Source organism: Dermacentor albipictus, chromosome 7, assembly GCF_038994185.2.
Source record: "Dermacentor albipictus isolate Rhodes 1998 colony chromosome 7, USDA_Dalb.pri_finalv2, whole genome shotgun sequence".
Taxonomy (NCBI): domain Eukaryota; kingdom Metazoa; phylum Arthropoda; class Arachnida; order Ixodida; family Ixodidae; genus Dermacentor; species Dermacentor albipictus.
In genome coordinates this window covers 38,854,811-38,870,387 of record NC_091827.1, presented here as the reverse complement: position 1 = coordinate 38,870,387, position 15,577 = coordinate 38,854,811, and the positions used below count along the sequence as shown (strand labels likewise).

The following is a 15,577-nucleotide window of genomic DNA, read 5'->3' as shown; positions in this document are numbered from 1 at the left end:
CTGAAAAACACTTTTTCACTTTTGCAACCCTTGATTGTCACGTCATGTTTGGTGCATACCACCCCCAACACTCATGCGTTGATTTTATATCTGCAATGAAAAATTCAATGGTTCCAATAGTGTGTGTGGTTATTTTAATATTCATCTATCAAAAGAACAATGTCACGATTACGTGTTCCTTTTGCAGTCCTTAAATTCTGGAAAAGCTGGAGTTTACGATTTCGCCATTGCTGATCACTGCCCCACTTTTCTTGCCACGATTATACTTGCATCCTGCTCAAAACTAGAGCCTGACATATCGCATGCGAGTTAACCATTTGCAAATATGTACCCTTGTGAAATGCACCTTGTTGGAAGCACTGTATAATGACGATGTTCAAGTAAAATGTGAAAAAATTATTCGCAGCATCACCGATGCAATTGGACAGTTATACGTGCACAGAACATAAATATGACCATGCCATATGTCCTTGGATAACTCTGGCTATTCTTGCACTGCTGAAGAAGAGACTACTACTACTACAACCACTAGTACAATAAGCTGGAACAACACATATGACTAAAGCTATTTACGTATTACAGAAATCAGTCCATCAGAAAGATGCGTAAATCCAAAAAGGCAGATTATACTGGTCTTATTACTTGTTGCGATACAAAACAAATATGGCAGATTGTAATTGAAATCACGGGATTCGGTAAGAAAAAATCATCTAGACAATATAACTAGCCTTACTAATGGTTTTAATCATTACTTTCCTACTGTTGGTGAAAATGTTACGCAACAATTTAGTGCTGCACAGCCCACCATTGATGTCGAAAGGAATGAAAAGAGGTCTGGTTTTCAGATCGTAACACAAGAGTCTGCTGTAGGTAGGCTACAGGTGAAGAAAGCTACAGGAATTGACGGCATACTAGCTAAGGTACTGAAAGATCATTCAGATACTTTGAGTACTCCACAATGCCATTTATTTACCCATTCGTTAAGCACCAATCCCTATCCTGCATACAGAGGCGGCAACCTCAATGATCCCAGTAGCTACAGGCCTAGATCCATTTAAGCATTATAAACAATAACTTCAAAAAATTATTCGTGCAACAACTGAATGGTTTCCTCAGCAAAATTAACACCATTTGCATGAGCAGCACGGTTTTGTCCCACGAAGCTCCCGATCTACTGCTGTCCCGACTCCACAAACTATTAACTCTGCACTTACCCATCAAATGATTGTTATCGGAATTTTTCTCGATATAAAGGAGGCATTCGGCATCATCTGTCCCTTGGCACTGTTAGAAAAGCTCAGGTGTTATGGTATTCTATTCTATTTCTTACTTCAACTTCTTTCGACGTCCTTTGAATGCTAGTTATCTTAAGTCACATAAGCAAAAAGTATACAGTGATGAGTTTCTATCCACTTCAAGAACCGTCGCAAGAAGCGTCACAGAGGAAGGAAAAATCTAAGAAGCGCAAGCTTTCTTTGATGAGTTTGTGAAGATGTGAAGTGACAGGTATTTTGCTATTAAGATATTGATGCAAGTGCTTAAAAAGCTTCCAGACTAACTTCGTGAGCAAACTAAGTAGATAGCGGATCCGAGTTCTGCCTCAAACGTAAGTGTGCACTGTGGATAAATGCCTAACAAGACAACAGTGAGATACTGATGGCGCCAACAAATGTGGATGGGCAGTTAGAAAGCTTTTCATACTTCGCAACAGTGTTTGTCATTCTTTTGTGAAACAATGGCATAAAGAAGAATGTCTCTCATATTTATGTTAAATTTTTTTCACAGTACCAGCGTAATAAATTAGAAAATGCTCTTCATGTTCATCTCCATGCCTGATAATTCACCTTCGTATGTAACGAGCATGTGTGAAGAAAGTGGGTGCTCAAGATTTGTATTTGCACTAACTCTTAGCTAATGTTTTTTTTTTATTTGAAAAAGTGCTTCAGGGCGACATTGCATAGGCAATGACACTTCCAAAACAGTAGTTCTATATTTGAGGCTGTGCTTTAATAGTGTTCTTTCTAGATCTCTTGACATCAAACAAAGTCAACAAAGTTTCTCGTCATCAACCAAGTCAACAAGGCGCAAGCTCACAAAGGTTGTGCTTTACTGCACACCCTTGGACGACGCCATCTTGGCCGGCTCAGCCAATGCGCTTACCTTAGCAGTGAGTGACATGCCAGGCAACATACAGTGGCCTACTGCCTACCGCGGTGGCTGACCGCCACTTCACGGTGGGCTTTCTTTATAATAGTAGCACCGAGCTCGTCAAGGTGGGCGAGGCGGCACGAGAAAGTGCCACAGGCAACCTTTGTCAGTAATGTAATGGCCAGTCACGAGATGGCGGCATTATCCTTTGATGCGCCGTCGCCATTTCACGTTTTAACGCAAAAGCGTTATGGAGCTCGTATCACAGAAAAGTCGGTGTCGGCGACGTTGGCCATGAGCGAAAAATCCCTGAAATCCCTGTAACCAATTGTCTACCACCAAAGTTGCTCATACCTTGTCTTTCATTCTTTACAAAGTTATTCCTTGGAATTTTGAGAAGGGCAGCCCACAAACAAATGTAATGAGAAAAAACATTGACAGTGCAAGCCCTTTATGTTAGCTCTACTCAGACTGAAATATTAAAAGTGCGAAACAATAACAGGAGATCGATCCACGCAAGAGGCCGTGTTTCTACCAGGAAGCTTGCCTTCGTGCATAGTGTTCGCAGCCAGCGTTTCCCGATAAATGTTACAGTTACATAACCTGCAGCTGCCGGGAAACATTAAAAGCAGTAAATGGTCTTTGAACGCTGTCGAATTCTGCCCTTAAAGGCGAAGCTTAAGCATCCTCCAAATTTTTTTCAAAGGCACTCTTGTTTTCTCCCTCTAATTTATTTTTCCCTGTGCTATTAAACAAAACGGAGGCTTGACAATTGTGTGTCGTATCATTGGCTTTGTGCCAAATCCACTCAATCCGTGACCATAAAAATCTGGCCACCCTGCGTACTTAACAAAACCAACACAGGTTATGGGCCCAGAACGACGCATCAACCACTTTTCGAAAGAAAGACAGATTGCCTTGGTTGAGTGATGAAAAAGTGCGACCACGTTGAAGCAGAAAACGTCAAGCTACACCGCCTTCACTACGTCATGCCGATGTCTTCAGAAGTTTAGACAGGCGTGAGCATCGTGAAACTGTCGGGAAGAAGTGACTGACAAGCGGTGTCTGCCCGTGAAGAAACGTGAGAAGTGCATATTTTTTCATGAGAAAGATGGACCGTCACACAACACCGGCGTTGCTGCAGGCTCCATGTTGGATGTGTACGGAAGGCACTTGGACACGTCTGGCATGAGTACGGCAAAACTGTCAGGAAGAAGTGACTGACAAAATCTTTTCAGTGGATACTGGTGGCGAAATTTTTCCGGAAGAAGTGACCGACAAATAGTTTTCACGTACGCTAATTGAGAAACAGCTGCGAAAAAGAAGTGCATTGTCCCTCTTGTGTTCGAGGATCAGTGAACATGTCGGCATTAGACAAGTATAGAATGCCGAAGTTGTCATCAGATAACTATCACACATGGTCGATAAGGGCAAGAGCAGCTCTCGTACAGAAGGCATGCTGGGAAGCGATCAACCCTGGATTCTTGAATAGAGAAATGAACGAGCGAGAAAAGCAGACTGAAAACAAGGCCCTGGCCTTTCTGTTCCTTATCGTCGAGGGCAACTACCTGGATGACATCGGGGCTTGCAAAACTGCAAAAGAAACCTGGAATGCGCTGCAGGAAATGCACTCAAAGTTTAGGTTCTTGCATATGCAATACTCCAGCTGATCCGCAATTTTTTCAAAAATAGAGGCGAGTCGATGCAAGATTACCTAGGAAGATTAATGGTGCTACATAGGAAGTTGTCAAATAAATAAAATAAAACGTTCATGTTCATGTTTGTCACAAATAATGACAACACTGTTGCGAAGTAATAAAAGCTTTCTAACTGTCTATCCACATTCGTTGGCACCATCAGTGTCTCACTGCATTTACAGAGAGGTTGCATTAGTGATGCTAATGGGGCTTCCCGACACATACGAACCGCTCATTCTGAATTTGGAGCAAGACGAACAAACCCTCACGACCAAAGCAGTGAAGACAAGGCTGCTGATCAAAGAAAAGAGAAAGCCGCGTCGTGACGAAGAGAGTCAAACAAGGGCCCTGATCACTAAAGCTAGATTAAGGACTGCGAGCAAGCAACTCAATGAGAAGGTGCATCATCAACTCACTGTCAAAAAGGACGAGAAGTTTCTTCAATGCACCTCAAGTATGCAAAAGAAGGTGCGATGCTTTGCTTGTGGCAAAACTGGTCATAAAGCCAGAGACTGTGACCAGTTTCAAGATGAAGGGGATGACCAGAAGAAGAGAAACTCGTCACAGGCAAAGATTGCAACACAGATAGCTTTATGTGCCAAAAATACAGGTGCCTCGATGCACGCGCTCCCCTCCGCCACCACGCAGGGTGAAGACAACCGCATCGTCTGCTACAGTGTCTGCCATTACGATGCCTTCTCCGTAGGCAGTCAACGGCCATCACACAGCTGCATGTACAGTTCGCTTTGATAGCGTGTGCTGCTTTAATGATATGTCGAGAACACGAAATTTTCGCATCAGCATTGTGAAGGTATCAATTTAATATGCTGTCATTTTTATTTTTAAAGCGGAATTTCCAACTGGACTTGCTGGCAGCAGAAAACTGCCGTCCACGCCAGCCGCGCAGACCTTAAAGAACGTCTTGTTGGGCTAGCTGGTGACTGTTCACCTTGGTTAAGGGCACGAAACATACACGGGCACAAGTCCCGCCGTCTTTTGCTGTGTCTGTGTGTGAGTTTCGTGCCTTTAACCAAAGCGCAAAGACTGTTTGGCTGCCAGCTGAAACCAGAATTTGTTCAACAAACCGCGTGCTGCCACGGGACAAAAAAATAATTGTCATCGCACACCCTACTTTTAAATCTTGTTTGAATGTGGCAGCTTTTCATTTGTGTCTGTGTTACCTGTCTGTCTTACCTGTTTGTGTCTGTGTTACCTGTGCTGACATTTGCGAATTTTTTAACATCACATATTTCAACCAATATCCCATCCACGACCTTTCTTTGTGATTTTGTAGCATCGGGTGTGATGGATCCGTGGGAGAGGGCATCGGATATTTCGACCACCTGATGTTTTATTAACATGCACCGATACTGAACTCTATAGAAACTCTATAGAAACCTCTATAGAAACTTGGCCGCCACGGCTGGGTGGCTCCCACATCCTCAGGATCAGCAGTCGAGCGCGATAACTACGAAGCCTATACGTCCGGGCCGCTTTTATTGCTTCATTGTAGTTCAAAACGTAATTTATATTTGTTCTGTGGGATATTACATACTAATACTACTAAATTAACCATTTCTGGCGCATTTTTATGTTTAGCTTAAGTATATGGGATGCGCTTTCATTGAACGTTTTATTTATTTTGTGGCCGTATTCTGTGTAGCAGTGCTTCCATAGTTATATATAATTTTGTTTTGAATACTTTTACTTTACTGTAAATATGCCGATGAGGGTAAACAAAATATTGAATGCATACCAGATTATTTGGTGCCTTACATTTGGCTTATATAGCACTAAATCACGACTCTCACGTAGTAATTGACTATAAAGCCCTGTTTAGCATATTTTCTGCACGAATATATTGTCAACTGGTAATTGCTATAAATCGGTCATCGATGCTGCTAAAATAAAGTAACCATACAGCTTCTCAACACTGAGAAAAAGTGCGTTCAATAGATAGCAATTTTCGATGTGATAGGTTGTTTATTTGGTCGAGAACATTAAGGATTTCAAAAACAACAAGTGCTACAACTCACTGCAAATTAACTGCAGCACATGTCTTTCTTCCATGCCCACTAATTCTCGCAGCTTCGAGCTGGCGAAGGTGAATGTGTAGCCTTACTCTTGCATAACTTGATATCAGCATGTGTTCCAGAGAATCCATGTGACACTAACACACGCATGAACACACACATGCACAGACACCAAGTACTGCCGAGTTGGACAGCGGCACAAGAATAACGCCGGGAAAACATGTCAACACGATCTGTATGTGATTACGTGAAAGGCAAGCTTAAAGCTCACTTTACCTTCTACTGCGCCATGCGTATGCTCTTCCAGCTTATTACAAAATCAAATTGTACAAGGCGCCGGTCACAAAGAGTGCACAACGTACGCGTACTGTACATTTTGACGCTCTTGCAGCCGGTGTGCAACAAGCGGTTAAAAAGAAATCATTTTGTGTTATCAGAAATAAATGAGTTACACACGCATGCATATGTGCCAGATATCAAGAATACAAGACGAACACGCTATGGGAAAAAGCACACAAACGAACGAATAACTACGAATGCAGAAATGGCATAACTTACGCTGCACACACACGACCGGTCCGTGGGTTGCCACTTGTCACGCTTGACCTTAACCAGATCAGAGCAGTCGTCTTTTCGATTTTTTAGGAAATCGTTTCATGAGTGGTTCGTGCACTGGGGCACGCAACACCCGGGCATTTCGGACCAGAAAACAGCGTGCACATGTCTCTCTCAAACGACCATAACGAAATGTGGGGAGTGCAATGGCAGCCGGCGGTCGGAAGGCGGCACTGACCCCTTCACAGAATGACTCCACCCTCCGAGAAGGCGTGCGCATCAAGGCACCCTACCAAAAATGTGAGAACAGCGCCTCCTCATGTGTGGCATCTTGATAGCGGTGCTGCAGATCACATGACATCACACAAGGCGAAGGTCACCGACTTCAAGTCATGCGAGTCAGGAGTAGAAACTGCAAACAAAGAATCCATGAGTGTCATGGGGAAAGGAAGGGTTCAGATTCAACTATCTGAAGAGTGCGGTGGGTCATTCATCATGCTATATGTCCTTTATGTGCCCGACTTGAATGGCAACCTACTATCAGTCGGAAGAATTGAAGAGTGAGGTTTGCAAGTGATGTTCACCGGGGGCAAAGCCGAAGTTACAAAGGACACTGGTGAGCTGATCCTTACTGCAACTCAAGAAGGAAGACTGTATTATGTCAAAGAAATAATGTTGACGAAGATGGCAAAGACAAAAGAGCATGTAGCAGACAACTAGGCCACCTTAACCAGGATGCTGTTCGACGCCTGTGCAGAGCTATTGAAGACCCTGTGAAGGACAAATGTGACACATGTGAAATGTGAAAGCTAAGGCAAACCCAATTTCCCAAAGGGCGAGGCAACACGGGCTAAGATTCCACCGGAGCATTCAGATCAGGTTGGAAAGATCACACCAACGACTAAACGGGGCTCCAGTTACTTCGTAACCTTCGCAGACAACTACTCAAGATATACTGCGGTGTACCCCATGAAGGCCAAAAGCGAAGTGCTTCCGAAGTTTGAAAAGTACTCACGCATGGCAGAAAATCTGCACAACACAAAGGTGAAGACCTTGCGTAGTGACAATGGAGGAGAGTACAGAAGCAAGAGTTCAATGTACCTGGCCAAGCATGGCATAAGGCAACAGCTGACCCTTCCTGGCACGCCTGAGCAGAATGGAGTCGCAGAGAGAATGAACCAAACATTGCTTGACATGACAAGGTGCCTTCTCTTTGAATCAGGTGTCACCAGAAAGGCTCTGGGCTGACCCCGTCGTCACTGCAAGGCATATCAGAAACAAGTGCCCATTGAAGGCGGTTGGAGGAGAGTCACCAGATCTGCGGACAGGGGGAGAAGTGAAATTGGACCACTTAAGAGTGTTCTGGTGCAGAGCATGGAGTGTGCGAAATAGACGGTGCAAGGGGAGCAAGTTGGACCCGAAAGCAGAAGAGTGCATACTGGTCGGCTACCCGGAGGGAGTGAAGGGGTACAAGCTGTGGAACCAGAAGGAAGATCACTTCTTTGTAAGTCGGGACGTTACATTTGAAGAAGAGTTCTTCCCATGCAAGCTTACCCAATTAAAACTTCTTTCTGGGCGAGTTGATGCATACTTGACATAAGAATTGTAACAGCGCAAACAAATGCCACCACAAAGTAACAAGGACAAGACACAAGCGTTGACTGTCAACTAACTTTTAGTTGACAGTCAGCGCTTGTGTCTCGCCCTTGTTACTTTGTGGTTGCATTTGTTTGTGCTGTTACAATTTTTATGTCAAGCTTACCCAAATTGCAAGTAACAAGACTGAAGCACATAGCAACACTTATTGCACAATAACGTTACAAGTTGAAAGCTTGAGCAAGCCACATGATGTTGGCAGTTCAGATCATAATGATACTGATTACAACTATGCTGAAGAAGTTGGCTCATCAGCTGATGAAGACGAGGCAACTACACAGGACAAAGGAGCTATGCAGTGACTGTCCAGTGTGACAGATAGTGGTACACAGGCACTAAGATGGTGGGAAAGACTAGCAAACAAGAAACCATGTCAAAGTGAATGTCACGGCTGCTGCATAGCCAAGCAAAACAGCCAAAGAGATCCAGAAACTCTACACGAAGCCTTATCTCCACAAGACAAGGAGGAATGAAAAGCAGCTATACAGAGTGAACTGGACAGCCCCGAAGCTTCAATACATGGGGAGCTAGTGCCAGACTGAAAGATGGACAAGTCGTAAAATGCAAGTGGGTGTTCCGCAAGAAGTACGACGAAAATGGTGACCTAGAGCGCTACAAGGCACGGTTGGTTGCATGCGGATACAGTCGAGTCCACTTATAACAATGTTCAAGTGCCATGAAAATTTCATTGTTATAACCGATAATTGTTATAAATGGGTTGCACGAAAAAAAGCATAACAACTGCAAAGAGGGGTCACAGACGGCAAGTGACATGCCAGCCCTGCCGAGGCATCGTTTTGGTGGTCCCGAAAGGGGCCTTGTAAACAATACGAGAAGGTTGCCGCGGCTGCCTCTCAGCTTGAAAATCCCTTAGCCCCCCCCCCCTCCCCCCCAAAAAAAACAAAGAAAACATGAATACCTAAGAGCATTTAATGAGGGCAAAATAGCTTGCACTTCTCACTTCTTTGCTGAAACAAACCCGTAATCGGCGAGTTTCGACTGCTTCGCGGCAATCTTGCCGATGTCTTTCTGGAGGGCATCCAAATGTTGAACATGCCCGAGCGAAAGGTTTTTTGCAAAAATTAAGTCCCGCAGGGAATCAATAATTCTTGAGGCCTCCTGTTGAGACACAACTTGTACAGGTTCCGGTTCATCTTCGTCGTCAATGATGTCATCGTCTTCCGCGCCGGTGACTGCTGCAACGATCGCCTCGTCAGTCAATTCTTCGTTTGTCGCGACTGCATTGTCGGCGTGCAAGAATTCTTGAAGCCCCTCTGCGTCACCGTCATCAACACGCACCGTAGACCAAAGTTCTGTAATGGCTCCATCGGCAGTAGCTTCGCGATACTCCGCATCACTGATATCCCCGGCAAAGTCCGCTTTTCGGAAGCAATTCATGACGGTGGAGAGCTTTTTTAAACTTCACGGCAAGGGCCTGTCTTTTACCCATAGAGATTCCGGTTGAGAACATGCTGCAGTTTTTAGATTTAAATATGAAGCTTTTAAGACATGTTTGTTGGCACTATTCACCACGTGCTAAAAAAGAACTGTTACCAGTATACAATTCTGCCCACTCGAAAATTGTAAAACAAGGGATTGCAACAACCTGCTTGGGGTCTGCACTTAAGAAATCGTGTCGCCATTGGATCAAGACGAGTTTTGACAATGAGATTGAGCGGCTTTTAAAAGCCACCAACCCTCGGTTGGTGTTGACTTCAGTGGGGGAACTTTGCTCCAGAAGCTGAAAGGCAACGAAAAGCCTAAAGAGCGCGATGAACTGGAGCGTAGCGCTCCAAAATAGACACAAGTGGTCCTGTACTTCCACAGGGTTGGCGAAAATCTCAAGAAGGTGGTGAACAGGAATGGAGTACCTGTTGTCTTCTCTACCCCGAACAAGCTGGCCTATCTCTGAGCCCGAATCATTGGTGGCACTACGAACAGGTGTAAAGTACAGCATGTTAAACTTTACGTGCATTGCTCCACTGCAGTGGTTTACCTGATTCTGCTCAGCTATGGCAAGTGCTACATTGGGCAAATGGGCCACTGCATCAGTGATCGAATGAGAGAGCATGCAATATTTTAACGAAAGATGCAGCCAAGCTCCGCCCAGCAAAGCGACCCCGAGCTGCATTCATTTCGGAAAAAAGACTCGCTGCTCCAGCTTGCAGAGGTGCCCCTTCCCTACACAACAACATTGGTCATGTGCGACACATCGCACGCAGCTCCTCGCTCGTTCGTGCTATCAGTTTCGGCGGCCAACATTCGCTTCGCTGTACGGGCTAAGCTGTCCCGGCATCAGAGCGACACAAGAGGCTTATCAGAGACTGCTTCCTCTGGCCAGGGATCAACGAAGATGTTCAAAGCCAGGGAAGAAGCTACCATGCCTGCCAAGCCGTGAAAGTGACCTGGCACATGCGTTCAGCAGTGCAGCCGGTTCACCCACCAGATAGACGTTTCAATCACGTACACTTATACTTGGTGGGGTGTCTTCCACTGTGCCAAGGTTTCAGGTACCTCATCACATATGTCTACTGGTACTCAAGATGGCTTATGGCGATGCCGCTACAAGACATCATGGCCGAAGCAGTGGCGGAAGAGAGAGAGAATGAACTGCTATTTGGTAAACAAGTAGGAAGTTTTCCTCGTTGAGTGGGACCGTCATCAGTCCAAGGCTCCATTGCCATGTGCTACTTCGCGAGCCCACTGAATCAGTAGTTGCTGTTCCTGCCAGCTTGTACTGAGCAGCGCAGACTCCCACAACAGCAGAAGGGCTAGGGCAATCCCACAAGAAGTGGTACGCCGTGGGTTTGGCCTCACTGTAGGGGCAATAGGAAAGGCATAGGCTGGGATGAAATATATGTGGCATGTGAAGACAAGGAAAGGAATTTGTCTGCAGTTGCCAGGCAGTGGCATCTGCCCTATTAATCAGACTGACGAGGGATAGTTATGACAAACCTTGGGGGTAGTACTCGAGTGTCGCAGTGTAGTGTAGGAGCTCTGCCGGTGCGTCGTCTGGGTTGGACAGCTCTTCCGATGGTGCCCTGCCGGTCAGGCCTCGAGCTACCGCATTAACGCGTTCATTACCATGGAGAGAGGCGTGTCCAGGAGTCCAGACGATAAGCACACGCATAACGCAGTAGAGGGCACACAGGAGAAGATTCGGTGTGTGTGTGTGTGCGTGTGTGCGTGCAGCACAAGTCCTTGCACGAAGATCCAGACGCAGGCTCAGAGTCCGTCACTACGGTGACGGCGATGTCATGTGCGGGAATGGTTGAGGCGAAGACAATGCCCAAGGCGATATCTCCCTCCTCTGCCGAGCAGCTATCCATTCTAGGAACTCTGGTAAACATACTAACCGCTTCTGTGTTGTGAATTGCAGCTGAACACATGGCACACTTCCCTGAGTGGCGGGCCGCGTGAGTGTACAAAATTGGTGTCATTGTGGTGCCATCTCCAACAATGCGTGCCAGGGCCTGAGTTCGGGTGCGTCTACGGCCGGCGGGTTGCTCAGGATGCATATTGCATGGAATTGGAGCTACCTGGAAGCTAGCGCGTAAAGCAGGAGCGACGCAATGTTTTGGGATGTGTGTGGTACCTAAAGGACAGGGTAGCCAAAATGACAGACTAGCACAGCACTGACGGTTGTGCCTGAGACATTGGAACCGACCATTGCGATGAGCCTCGAGAAGCTCGCCTACGGTGTTGTGGATACCAAGCAGAAGAAGCCGTTGTTTGGAAGCATGTGGAGGCAGCCCCAGAGCCGCCTTCACTGCCTCCCGTAGAAGTGCCTCCATCTTCCGAGTCTGAATGAGGCCAAGATTATGATAAGGGAGGTGATAGGTGAGCTGGCTGATTATCAGAGCCTGTACTATGTGGAGGACATCTTTCTCACAAAGGCCCCTTCTATGATTAGTGATGCGATTTATCATATGTGTAACTTGTGCTATCTGCTGACCTAGAAGGATGGTAGTGTGCGTGGTTTTGCCATCAGACGGAATGTGGAGGCCCAAGCTACGGAGTCTAGCTACGTGAGGGATAGGAGTGCCATGTAAAAAGAGGGAAATATTAGGGGATTCGTCGGCTCTGCAGCGCCGCCTGTGCACAACGAGCAATTTGGATTTTCCAGCTGCACAGGAAAGGCTGCCTTCGACTGCATAGTTTTACGCGACATGAACAGCTTGATTGAGAGTATCCTGGTTGGCCTCGTCGGATCCCTGGGTTGGCCAGATCGTAATGTCGTTAGCGCAGGGAGCGTGAGTATTTCGTTCCTACGTGGGTTCCTACGGTTGCCCTTCGTGCATAAGTACTCACCGAGGCCGACGATTCGAGAACTCACTTTTTTCTGCTCTGGCAGGGTTTTGGCACGTGCCTTCATAACACCACTGCTTACCACCCGCAGAGCAACGGCATGGTCAGGCTTCTCGACCGCACAGCCTCACATATCGCACGCAGGTAGCCCGTGTTTAGTTTCCTGACAATGGACACAACCATGCACGTCTCTCTGCGACACGACTGTCAAGCCACCATTGACTCCTTCCTATGAAGGCCCCTTTCGTGTCATCTCACATTGAGAAAACCTTGAAGATTGACGTTCGTAGCAAAGAAGAGACATCTGCGGTACGCAAGTCAGTATGTGTGACGCCCTCACACTCAGGTCTTGGTCGGGTCGCTGCTATGACACTGGCATGGCTTGACTCAGTCATGTGGTGTCACCAATCTGATGATGCGGTGCTGGAAAAATGAGCCACCGGAATTTATTCTAGCCAGCCAGCCACTGTGTTGATGGTTCCTGGTAGCGCTATATGGAACATATGGCCTATATGGCTCAATATGGTCGAAACCCTGCTTAAGTAGAGATTGCGCGCATGCTGTAATTTCGTTCCAGTAATACTTGCGCTTGTGGCTTCTCTTTAGCCACGAACACCGGCTTGCGATTCTTCCACCTCCACACGTCACCTTAAACTTTGGGAACTATGCTGATGCAAGACGGAAAGCAACAGCGGCATAATATTTAAAAATGAAAAAAAAAGTTGTTCAGCTGATATGGCTGAAAGCCTAGAAAAATAAATAAATGCTCTTTCTACAGCAGTCATGGATTCCAAGGAGCTGGTAGATGTCACGCAGACAGAGGTATGAAAAATGGGGCAAGAAAATTGGAGTGGAAAGCATAAACCACTTATGTGATGGAACAAGTAAGTCAGGCAAACTATAGAAAAATGTAATTAGGTGTCTAAATAATATAAAGAATTCAAAAAGTTAGAATCAAGCATGAAACCACCTGGACCTTGTGAGAAGGCCACACCATATAGAAATAAAAACTTAAAATTAACATGCCACTGCAAGACAGACAAGATGGAGACAGAACTCCTTAATGTAGCAGGCTATCACTTGTTAGTATCGCATACTACCTTGGTGGTAGTATCACATATAGTAAAACGAATAAAGCAAAAAACAAGGTACGGAAAGCATTCTAAAATGCATAGTTCACGGAGCTACCACCCTTACTTGTCAAGTACACCCTGCAAATTCTTTACTACTGTAATGAAGCAGACGCACCTCGCGTTTCCGATAGCAGCTCGGAGATGACGATCTGTGCTGCGATTTGCATGAGAGCTCGGGCTGTTCATTGCTGCTAGGCTGCTGTTGATTTGGTGCTTCTCAGTTTTAATTAAACACCATTAAATTTGGTGGAGATTGCTGGAATCCCTCAAGTCACCCTGGAGCTTTGCAATTGTACGTTGCCCACCAACACCATGACTGATGCGACCTCCGCACCGACTGCACCAATGGCTGCCCCTGTCGCTCTCCGTCAGCGCGACGTAGCCATCTCTTGCGGGACCGGAGAACATGACGTGGAAGACTGGCTGTCTTCCTATGAACACGTAAGCACTCACAATAAGTGGGACAACCAGTGTGAACTGAATGATGTCATCTTTTACCTTGCTGACTTCACAAATTTTTGCTTTAAGAATTACGAATCTGACATTTCGAGTTGGTCCACATTCAAGACACATTTGACCGGCGTGGTTGGTGCCTCACTGTCCGCACGTTACGTGCCAAACAGCGTCTACGCCAGCGAGCACAGCAACTGGGCGAAACTTTCCCCAGCTATATCGAGGACGTCTTGGATCTTTGCAGGCGTGTTAATCCAACTATGGCGGAGGACGAGAACATCAACCATATTCTGAAGGGTATTGATAACGAGTTTCCAATGCTGCTGGCCAAGAGCCCAACCAGCGTCGCCGTACTCTTCAACATGTGTCAGAGTTTCTACGAATTGCGCCGCCAACGTAACATCGCCTGCCAAAACGTCCCACAGGCTGACTTGGTCTCAGCCATTGCACTTGCCACTCGCCATACTAATCCTTCTGCTCTCGTCCTTTAGCTCAAGAATTTCATTCGTGAGGAAGTGGCCCGCCAGCTGTCGCTGCTCCTTCCGAGCCAGGAACCTGCCCCAACACTGTCTCCGGCAGTGCAACAAGCCATCCGTGCCCAAATATCTGACACACTTGCCCCCATTCGCCCGCCAGCTCTTTTGACAGCACCGCTCTCCTATGTTGACTACTTGCTGCTATGACTCGCCATCGGTCGGCGCCGACCTCAGTGTTCGCAAAGTCTTCGTGGCTAACGGTACTGATATACCTCAAGAGACGTTGGTGCTTGTAACCTTGTCATGTACTGTCGTGCATGATTCAACTGTGGCGCTTATGCAATCTGACATGCTTGCTCACCGCAAGGACTTATTTCTCCATTCGCCGTCCTCGCTGTTAGGTCTGAATCTGCTTTGATCCCCATCTGAATCCGCACCAGTATCCAGAGACCATAGCGTGCAGTGAGACCTTAGGATTCATGCAAGCTGTCACGTGTATTGAAGACCTTGGCGTTGACGATGGCGCCACCTGTTTACATCTGAATGCCATAACTTCCATCTCATCAACACTGCCTTCGGCAGTTTTCGACAACGCCATCACCGCAAACCTTCCGCCGTCTCATCGCACCCAACTTCTTACTCTACTGAATGACCGTTTCTTCGTTCGACTGCAATGAACCATCCTTGGGTCGCACGACACGTGTCTCTCATGCTATCGACAAGGTTCCCTTGCCCCCTTTTGACAGCGTGTGTATCGCGTTGCCGCAGAAGAGCACCAAGTTATCACAGAACAAGTGGACGACATGCTGCAGCATGGTGTCATTCAGCCTTCTCAAAGCCCTTGGTCGTCACCTGTCGTTCTAGTGTGTAAAAAAGATGGCAGTATTCGGTTTTGTATCGATTATCGCAGCCTCGGATCAACGATGCTCTTGACTGTCTGCAAGCTGTTGAATACTTCTCATCTCTAGATCTCTGCTCTGGCTATTGGCAGGTTACCAATGCGAAGGCCATTACCAATAATGCGGAGGTAATAATTCTCCGCCCTTGCAATAATGCAAGGGCGGAGAACTCCCAATAGAATGGAATGAGTCCAATATCACCCTAATACCCAAGCCAGG

At 46.4% G+C, this 15,577-nt stretch overlaps 1 protein-coding gene across 14 annotated transcripts in view; it reads right to left on the bottom strand.

The window, feature by feature from the left end:
• The window catches only part of LOC135905663 (uncharacterized), a 100,329-nt gene that overhangs the window by 71,258 nt on the left and 13,494 nt on the right, over positions 1-15,577 (bottom strand). The window lies entirely within an intron of this gene.